Below are 9,272 nucleotides of genomic sequence, written 5' to 3'. Positions count from 1 at the left end.
GGATAATTGTAACAACAGCTATTATTTGAGGGATTACAATGTGCCAGACATGATTCTAAGCTTTTTTAAATTTTTTTTATTTTTGATACTGAGAGAGACAGAGCATGAGAGGGGGAGGGGCAGAGAGAGAAGGAGACACAGAACTGGAAGCAGTCTCCAGGCTCTGAGCTGGCTGTCAGCACAGAGCCCGACACGGGGCTCAAACCCACGAACGTGAGATCTGACCTGAGCCGAAGTCGGAGGCTTAACCGACTGAGCCACCCAGGCGCCCCGATTCTAAGCTTTTTATGTGCATTAATTCACTGAACCCATGATGTGGTTACTCTTATTATGTAATATTATTTATCTATTATTTATAGATGAGGAAATTGAGACACAGAGAGGTTAAGGAATCCATCCAGGAGACTCAGCTTGTTTATGGCAGAAGCAGAGTTTAGGCCCTAGTTGCCTGGGTCCAGATCTTAAATTTTGTCATTTCATCCAAAAGCAACACACTATTTTCAACATCTTTTGCAGTTTTCTTAAGTTGGCAAAATAAAGATCACAAGCAATGGAGGAAATCCTTCATTGTTACCAGCATCCCCATGAGCAGAAGACCCAATCCCATGCATAGTCTGTTGAATGCTTCCCTCTATCACTCTGTCCCTCCATCATTGTGCAGTGTGTAGCTTACGTAACTGTATGCACCAGCTCTGAATTCCATCTACCATGAAATGTCATGTGACACCAAAAAATGCACCATGTATTCTAAATTTGAGCTTTCTCTCTAGTTTATGTTCCCAAATGTGTAACATTTCCCATAGATATGAGAGTTCTCTCAAAGAGTTAACAAAAGTCCTTGAGAAGAGGAATTGAAGAATCCTAGAAGCATTCTCTTTACCAGATTAGGCAAGTGACTGAAAAGTCAAAAATAAATTTTACAAAAAAATATTGGGTTTTGGGTCTTCAGTCCCACTGACTGGCCATTTGAGTAAATGGGGCAGTGTTTTCACTGATGGGGCCCCAACCTCGCTGGCTCAGCTCAGGTCAAGGCAGCGGCAGAAGGCAGCACAAGAAATGTTGGGGCATCCCAGCAAATTCTAACCTCATTCTACTAACAACACTTTCCCTCTTTCTTCTTCACAGAGACACACATGAGAGATCTCTGATGCAGGCTGCAATCCTCAGATATAAATCTAGTTTGTGGCTAGGAACCATTAAGGATGCATGATAACTGCTAATTAAATGAATTAGGTGCACAATATATAATTACCAGTGTTCTACATTCCCCTGTCTTTGCTGCACCACAGGAAAAAGTTTCCACGGCATTTGGTTTGTAGAAGCAAAAACCAAAATTAAATTAAGAGGTCACACACCAGTAGCAAAGACGAAATCAGAAAAACATTTTCCTAATTAGAAACTGCAAAGAAATCGGGGCTTCTATATAATAGCAAAATTAGGGTTTGGATGGTGGTATTATTCTTTCAACCAACTTTTCACAAATATTTTCTGGAACAGGCCCAAGGACCGAATCCTAATTTAGCCCATTCTTTTTCAGATGTAATTGAATTCTCTTGTTTAGGTTTCTGCCTCCCCCACCTTCCATCTTATGGCGAGGGGACTGCTACTATGCTCTCAGCACCGGTGCCCTCCGTCGACCGCCTTCTGCTGTCTGTTCTCCAGGGATCAGAGGCTCCTAGTCCCTTCTCCACAGCTAGTATCTTCCCCCATCCCAGGGGAATTCTTCTCTACCCTTTGCTCCCTTGGTGCTACCAATTTCCCCATCCACGGCTCCGCATCTCCCAGCCGCAAGTGACTCTCCTGAGAACACAGGACTCTATCTGGGGAGGAGTTCATCTGAAAAATAGCCTCTGGGAGGAGTCTCGTGTGAGAAAAATATTCAGGCCTAGCATCCTTGACTGAAATCACCTATGGTTGCAAGAGCTGACAATGAGCTGAGGTAACATGCATTCCTTGTGGCTGAGGGATTCTGTGCATCAGTAGAAGAGGAAAGATAGCTTTTGTTGTTATCTGAGGCCCGGGGAGAGGATTTAGCAGTACATACATCGGGTTGGCGTGAAAAGTCTCTAAGGACGAATTCAATCCCACATTAGCTCGGATGAGCCCCCTCATTTGGCATATACTTAGCCTGCAGACACGAAAGCCATCTCCACGGGGAGGATGTGAGTTGTCAAAGGATTCCCACTACCCGCCTAGACTACCCCCTAGTGCTCTTGGAGTTCTCCCTGGCAGGTTGGCTTGGCTGACTCGCTTCAGAGCTTTACAGATATTAGCTTCTACGCCTGCTCCTTGAGGTTAAAAAATGTTCAGATGAAAGCACAACAGGGAAAGATAAGCCCATGACATGTCTCTTTCCTTTCTGTTCTTAAATGGAGTTAAGAGGCAGTTATTATTATTATTATTATTATTATTATTATTATTATTATTATTATTTGGATGTAGAAACTTAAAAAGACTTCCCCCTTCCTCTTTGGAGATTCTTTGCCCACTTTGTTTGCCAGGGACTAACTACAATGGTTTGGAACACAAACACAGACACACACTCACATGTGAGCGGGCACCACACCCCCAAGCATGCTGGCAAGTCTCTGCTCTAGTACTCACATTCCATCTCCAGTGCCTCGTGGGCCTCCAGGACAAGAACTCCACGGGAACCCGGCAGTAGAGTTTGTGAGCAGTCAGGAGGCTGGTGCTCTGTCTGCTCTTGCCACAAGTGGGTCTCCGCCTGGGTTAGCAGGAATCAAAGTCTGCATGACTTCTGCCTCGGTATCCCCCATCTCCAAGTGCAGCCTTCTACAGGCAACAAGGGAATTGGGGCTTCTGTGAAACAGGCTTCTTAGAGCGGGAGCATATAGGGAGCCAAGCGTGAAGGGTGTCAGCAGCTGAGACACGCCCTGGGGGAATATGTGGAACCAGCTGCGCTCAGAGCCTACCGCTGCGAGTCTGAGTTCTTCCAGGATCCGGCTTGCTCTCGGACCGCCTTTTGTCATTTTAAAGTGGTGCGATCTTAACCATTCTATCAGGGTGCCTGGGTGGCTCGGTTGGTTAAGCATCTGGCTTCTGCTCAGGTCATGATCTCACGGTTTGTGGGTTTGAGCCCCGAGTCAGGTTCTGTGCTCACAGCTCAGAGCCTGGAGCCTGTTTCAGATTCTGTATTTCCCTCTCTCTCCACCCATCCCCCGCTTGTGCTCTGTCTCAAAAATAAGTAAACATTAAAAAAACAATAAAGTGGTGTGAACACCACCGGTCTTTCCCTGACCCCAGGACATGCACTAAATTTTATTCATTAATGTATTCCTTCACAATCACGTTATTCTGACACAAATGGTATTGGTTGGTCCTCACAATTCATGAAATAAGTAGCATTGTTCCCATTTTATTGACGAAGAAGCCAAGGCTTCAGAGTGGTTTATGTAAGGTGTTTCCCAAGGTAAGGCTATTAGTACTAGCAACAAGAAGTCAGGCCTCTCGACTTTAAGTTCTTTCCTTTGCACACCTTAGTCAATGGACAAGTGTGTACTGTATTCCTAGCATGGAACTAGCATCAATTGGGTTCTGTTGACAATTCAAAGACACTGTGACTTGGTCCCTACCATCCTGGCACTTGTAAGCTGGTTAGCCAGAATTAAGAGATAAGGAAAAGCTGGATGGTATGTATTTAATGACTTTTCAGTTCGTTTATGCAACCAGCAAATAGTTTTTGAGCACTATGTGCCAGACACTGGGATGGGAGTAGAGGGGCACAGAGAGCAAAAGGACACCGTCCCTATTCTCAAAAGTTCAATCTAGACAAGAGACCCTTAAAACCATTCAGTGGCTTCCTACTACTTCTGGGGTACAACCCCAAGTCCTTGATGTGGCCCACAAGATTGTAGGGGATGTGACCTTTGCACCTCTCTCTAGCTCCACACTGGACTTCAAAGAGTTCCTTCATCAGGTTACGCCTCCTTCCTTGGGGTCTTTGTGTCCTAGGATGGCCTCACAGAAGTGTCATTTGAGTAGGGTCCTGAAGAACGCCTAGTAGATTTCCAGGCAGAAAGTGATGAGGACTGGTGGAATTCCAGGTAGAGGAATTTGAGTGAGGAGGGGACTTAGTGAAGAAGAGTGGCTAGGGGAAGTTTCACAGAAAATGCAAGGTGTTCTTTGGACGTAACTGGTAGATACTCCATAACTATATGTTGAATGGAGCTGGGCTGGGAAGGCTGGGGACGGGCAGAGTGTGGCAGGATGGAGAGGGGGCCAGTGGGAGCAGGAACACATAGGCAAAGCCTCAGGACCTGGATGCCTGAGTCTGAGGAAGAGCAGAGGAGCTGTGTCAGAGGTAGGTTGGTGGGGGGCAGGGCAGTAATGTGTGGGAGGATGGGTGTTTTGTGGGGTGGGATCAGAAGGGATGGGATGGGATGAGAGATCTGCAATCCAATTGCAGCTCAGCTCTATGCTTTGTGAGCTTGGACAAGTCACTTCTCTGGGCCTCTGAACTTGTGAGGAAGATGGAGGAGGTAATCTGGAAACCTCTGCTTTCTAGGTGAAATGTGCTCTTTAATTGTCCCGTGATGACAGAGAACTGCAAAAGCTAGGATGGATGCAGACGCTGGAAGAGGAGGAAATCCCAGGAGGATAGAGAGACACTCCCCCCCCCAACCCCCCCCAGGCAGAGGGGCTGGCGTCAGGGCCTGTGAAGCACACCAGGTTGTGGAGAAAGAGGAGGGGCTGAGGGCCCTGCCTGGGGAGGGACAGACGCAGGGGGTGGCTGTAGCCTGGGGCTCATCACTGTCCCACTAGGACCAGATCAAACCCCAGTGGCATTTCCCAAGACAACCTGACTTTTCCTCACTGCTACCCTGATCTCAAGTCTAATGGGGTGGGGGTACTAGGCCCACCCTCAAGGGAGAAGGCTGCTGTGGTCAATAAAACTGAGGACCAGGTTCAAAGAAGTAACGAAGGAGGGGAAAGAACTGGAGGGCTTTTTGGACAGTCCAAATGACAGGACAAGCGCCTCGCCGTTTATTTTCCCTCTAGTGACCCCATTCTGCCCCATGGATGTCACTTTTTCCCTTTCTCTCTCTCTCTGTCTCTCTGTCTCTCTCTCCCTTCTTTTTTGGAGGTTTTGGGGAGGGGAAGCAAGCTGAGGGAGGTGGGAAGAGACTTTTTTTCACATGAGTCCTCAGAATTACAGTTCACAAACTATTCAGTAAACTGACCGGCCTCAACCTCCCCTTCAACGGCCTAATCTAAGGGGTGGATCGATGTGTTTTGTTGCTTGTCAGAAACAATCGCTGAGCGGCCCATTACATTTACAGCACGTCGCCCTTTAATTGGTGTAACACGCTGAGGCCTGAAAGGAGGAGAGGCCCACAAAAGCGCCCGTGAATGAGCCTTGACTCACACAAAAACACTCTGCAGAAGTTCAGAGCTGGCCACTAACAAGGAGGTAGGGAGTTAGTTTGAAAAGGGGGTGAAGTTCAGAAATGTGTCACCTTGAGGAGCCTCCCATCAAAGCAATGGTCGCATTGACAAGCTGCAAAGAAAAAAAGTTAAACCTTCAGGGCTGTGGAGTTGCCTGCTGGATTTATTCTTTTTAAACTTGAGGAGGGGGGTAGGAGAGGGGAGAGTCTTTCTTTTTCTTCTTCTCCTCCCCACCCTTGTCTCTCTGCTCCCTTATTTACTTCAGAGAGCCTTAAAGAAGTCGGTTTGAAAAAACATACCTCCCACCCCCCTGCTAAGATACACTATTAAAAAAAATAAATGTATAAAAAGTCAGGCTGAATGCGGCTGCCTTAGGCCGCTGCAGCTGATTTCAACCTCTATGAGAATAGCGTTTTGTCTCTGCGCTCTCGTTCCCTACCCCGTTTTACAAGGCGACTCCGTGAGTCCTGGGGCTGGGAGGCTGCGGCCTAGGCCGGGGCGCAGGGCGGGCCTGGAGGCTGTGCCCGACTCTGGGAGAGCGTGGACGTGCGCTTGGGTTCCACCGCGGCGGAGGGGACAGGTGCGGGTCAGACCTAAGCGTGTGGGCATCAGGTTGCGCGCCTGCGCGCCTCCGGCTCTGCCGGATTCCGCTCGCTGCCATCCTGCCCCCACCCAGGAAAGGAAACCCAACTTTTCCTCCTGTCCGGGAACATCTGAGGAAGATCCTACCCGGACCTGGAGGGTCCCCACGCTTCGGTTCCTGTTTGCAACGTCGGGCGTCCCTAAAAGAAGAAACTTGCGTGCTCAGTTCCGGGGTGGAGGTGGAGGAGCCAGCTCTCACCCTCGGTTCCTCCGCCCCACCGTCACCTGCTTGGTCCTTCTCACGCACCTTCCTCGCTCCTAATGCCCGGATCTACCCAGTGGGCGCGATGGGGTAGACCTCTCTAAACACCTTGCTCAGGACCCTGCCCCTCGCGGTACTTGGTGTGTGTGTTGGGGGGTGGAGGGCTCTCTGCCACACCTGCGCCCGGGTGGACGATCGGATCCCGGGTGTGCGCTGGAGCGCCCGAAGGCTCCGTACTCCGCTCACCCCCTCCAGCCTTTGTCTGGTGACGGGGACCCCCGCCCCTCGCGCTGCTCCTGTGAACCGGCTGCCCCGTGCGAAGGCGGGGGCGCTTTTCAATGCAGCGCCGCAGCTCCCTCCAGATTTGTAATCCGCCAAAAAGCCGCTGATTGCTGCAATCGTTACTTTTCATTAAAAAAACTTAGAAGCAATTTGGGAGAACCCTTCTCAATGAATACATTTACCCCCGAACGGTCTTTATTCTCCGCCTCCACTTGATGAGTTTCTCTGGCACGAATCCGTTCTTACAGGCACAGAATGGGCAATCCCTTGATCCCCGTCAATTGTCATCCCGAGTCGGGGCCACTTTGACCGCCAATAGTGGGGAAGTCAGAGCTAATCCTCAGAAGGAATCACGGGAAAAGAAAAGCAACAATAACCAAGTCAAGCGTAAAAAATGAAAGAGAAATCTCTATTATCACTCACTACATTTCCCAGCTATGTACTGAAAAAATCAGCTCGCTTGTCATTCGAGTCAGACACCCGCACAAGAATATGGGGTCGTGGTGGGTTGGTAGACTCACACGACGTAAGGAGCGATATTTGAGAGCGAAAGGCCTCTCTTCTGCCTCTGCCAAATCCCCCTCACATCCGCCATAACCATTAAATACAGACTGACTTTATTCTGTATGAGGAGGCCCAGGGGTGGGTGGTGAGGGAGCCCCCAGCTGTGTTCAGATACAAAAAAAAAAAAAAAATCCCTGGAGAGAGGGGTGGGGGGCGGGGTGTCGATGCTAAAGAAACGCGCCCTTCGCGAGCACCTCCCGCTCTGGGCCCTGGAGGGCGCGCGACCTCGAGGACTCCGCGCTCGCGCGGGCGCAGGTGCTTAGCGCACGCGCGCACGGAGTCCGTGGGCTGCCCGCTCAATAAGCAGTGGCCTCCGCGCCGTGGGCTGGGGGTGGGGCGTGAGAGACCCGCGGAGCCTCGGGAGCGGACACAGCGAGACCTGTGAGAGTGTGCAAACACTGCCACTTTCCACGCTGACACCTACAATTATCTGACATAGGCCTTGATTCTTTTATGCCGCAGCCAAGTGAGGGGCAAAGTTAGTTCTAAAGAGGCCGATGTAAAAAGCGGGATGCCGGGCGGGATTCCAGGCGCGGCCGCGGAGTCTCCGGGAGGGGTTGCCCCAGCAGCCGCGCGCCTTTCTTTCCCTCCCTCCCGGGAAGGAACTTTGAGAGGTCCCAGCGCCCCAGCGCCCCAGCGCCCGTGAATGTGGGATCTCCCGCAGCAGAGGACTGGGAGGGCCGCAGAGGACATGAATCCCAAACCACTCTGGGCAGAGAAAGGGCTGGGGCCTGGTTATGAACGTGCAGTCGTTGCTCGTCCAGCGGCTTCTGTGTCCACTTTTCTCATTATGTTAACAAAACCTATCTTGGGGTGCCTTTTTGTCTACTTTCGTTTCCCCGGGGTGCGTTGAGGGAACCTCCGGCGCACGAGAGATGAAGCTGCTTTTCCTGATCGCTCTCCTGGCGGTGTGGGAGGGCCAAGTGCTGCATGAAGGGTTTTTCCCCTTCGCCTCCTACGGGCCTCCGGGCCTCCGAGGCGCCCCTACCAGGGGCGATTCCTGCTCCCGCCCCCCGCCTCGCGCCCACTTCCCCCGCAGAACCCAATTCCCACTTCACCTCTCGGCGCCCAAACCCCTGACGCCTGTAGCGTTCCCTCTGTTCCCTCTGGGGAACCTCTCCAGGCTGTCACTCCCCCCCCCCCACAGAGTACATATACAATATCACATGTGTACCCATGAACCTCACTGCAAACCATTTACACGAACATTCTTATTTGTGTACGCATATGCAATCAAACCGTTCACGCGGCAACAAGCTTCTGAAACATACATTTACACAAGACCTGGATTCACTTTCATACACATACAGTCACAGACATGCACGCATTCCTGTACATTGAGGCACACAGGGAACATGAACGCACTCCCAATTGTTCTCGCAGTGCGCAAGCACGAGCTCTTGGGCGCCCATTGACTGGTTCAGTCCAGTATGGTAGGTCCAGTATGGTAGGTCAAGCAGGGGAGCCTAGAGGAAGCCATCCGAGTTGGGGGTTACTGACTTTGGCCCTGAGACCAGGCTCCTTTGGGGATTCTTCCCCGGGGAAATCCCCCGAGCTTCCCGCGGGGCCTGTGCTCTGGGCCGGTGCAACCCTCCACCTCTCACCCCACGGGCGCTGCACCAGAGCTGGGGCGTCCTCAGGTTGCCACACGCACCAGACCAGAGCCCGTGGCGAAGACTGGACAGCGGGACTAGTTCACGGGGGCACCAGACATACGCTCCTGAACCTCCTTAAAGGAGTGGGCGAGCTGCACTCTGGCGGCGTGGGGTTGGGGAGTGGGACGGGCAGGGAAGGAGAGGATCTGTCCGGACTGACCCTCATCCCCGCCCGGGTCTGGAGGCAGCTGGGGCCGGAAGGCTGGTGTAGAAAGCCGGGATGATAATCACCATCTATAAGGAGAGAGCGCAATCTGCCCTGCCCCAGATTTACATAAACGTGGATCTCCGCTGCGTCCTCGATCTGGAAAGGGTGCTCGCCGAGAGGGCGACATTCTGCAATCCTAATTAGTGATTTTTGTCCCCTTGTTACTGGGCTCAGCATCTCATGCAAATGAACTCTTCATTTCAGCCACATTACCCCAGCTCCAGAATTAACTGACTCTTATCTTTAATGATATGCTGCTGAAGTTCTCCGAGCCCGGCTAGCTTTTTATCTTGATTACGCTAATCAATAAGAA

At 51.2% G+C, this 9,272-nt stretch overlaps 1 long non-coding RNA gene across 1 annotated transcript; it reads right to left on the bottom strand.

Moving 5' to 3' along the window:
• Window positions 1-5,342: 5,342 nt before the first annotated feature.
• Window positions 5,343-6,859, bottom strand: LOC115296998. Its single transcript, XR_003911196.1, has 3 exons — window positions 6,715-6,859; window positions 6,136-6,188; window positions 5,343-5,518 (listed from the first exon to the last, which is right to left on the bottom strand). It is a non-coding gene; the product is annotated as an uncharacterized LOC115296998 (long non-coding RNA).
• Window positions 6,860-9,272: the final 2,413 nt, after the last annotated feature.

The sequence above is a fragment of the Suricata suricatta genome, chromosome 7 (genome assembly GCF_006229205.1).
Source record: "Suricata suricatta isolate VVHF042 chromosome 7, meerkat_22Aug2017_6uvM2_HiC, whole genome shotgun sequence".
NCBI lineage: Eukaryota > Metazoa > Chordata > Mammalia > Carnivora > Herpestidae > Suricata > Suricata suricatta.
Note: the sequence above shows the minus strand (reverse complement) of the source record. Positions and strands in the feature narration are given on the sequence as shown.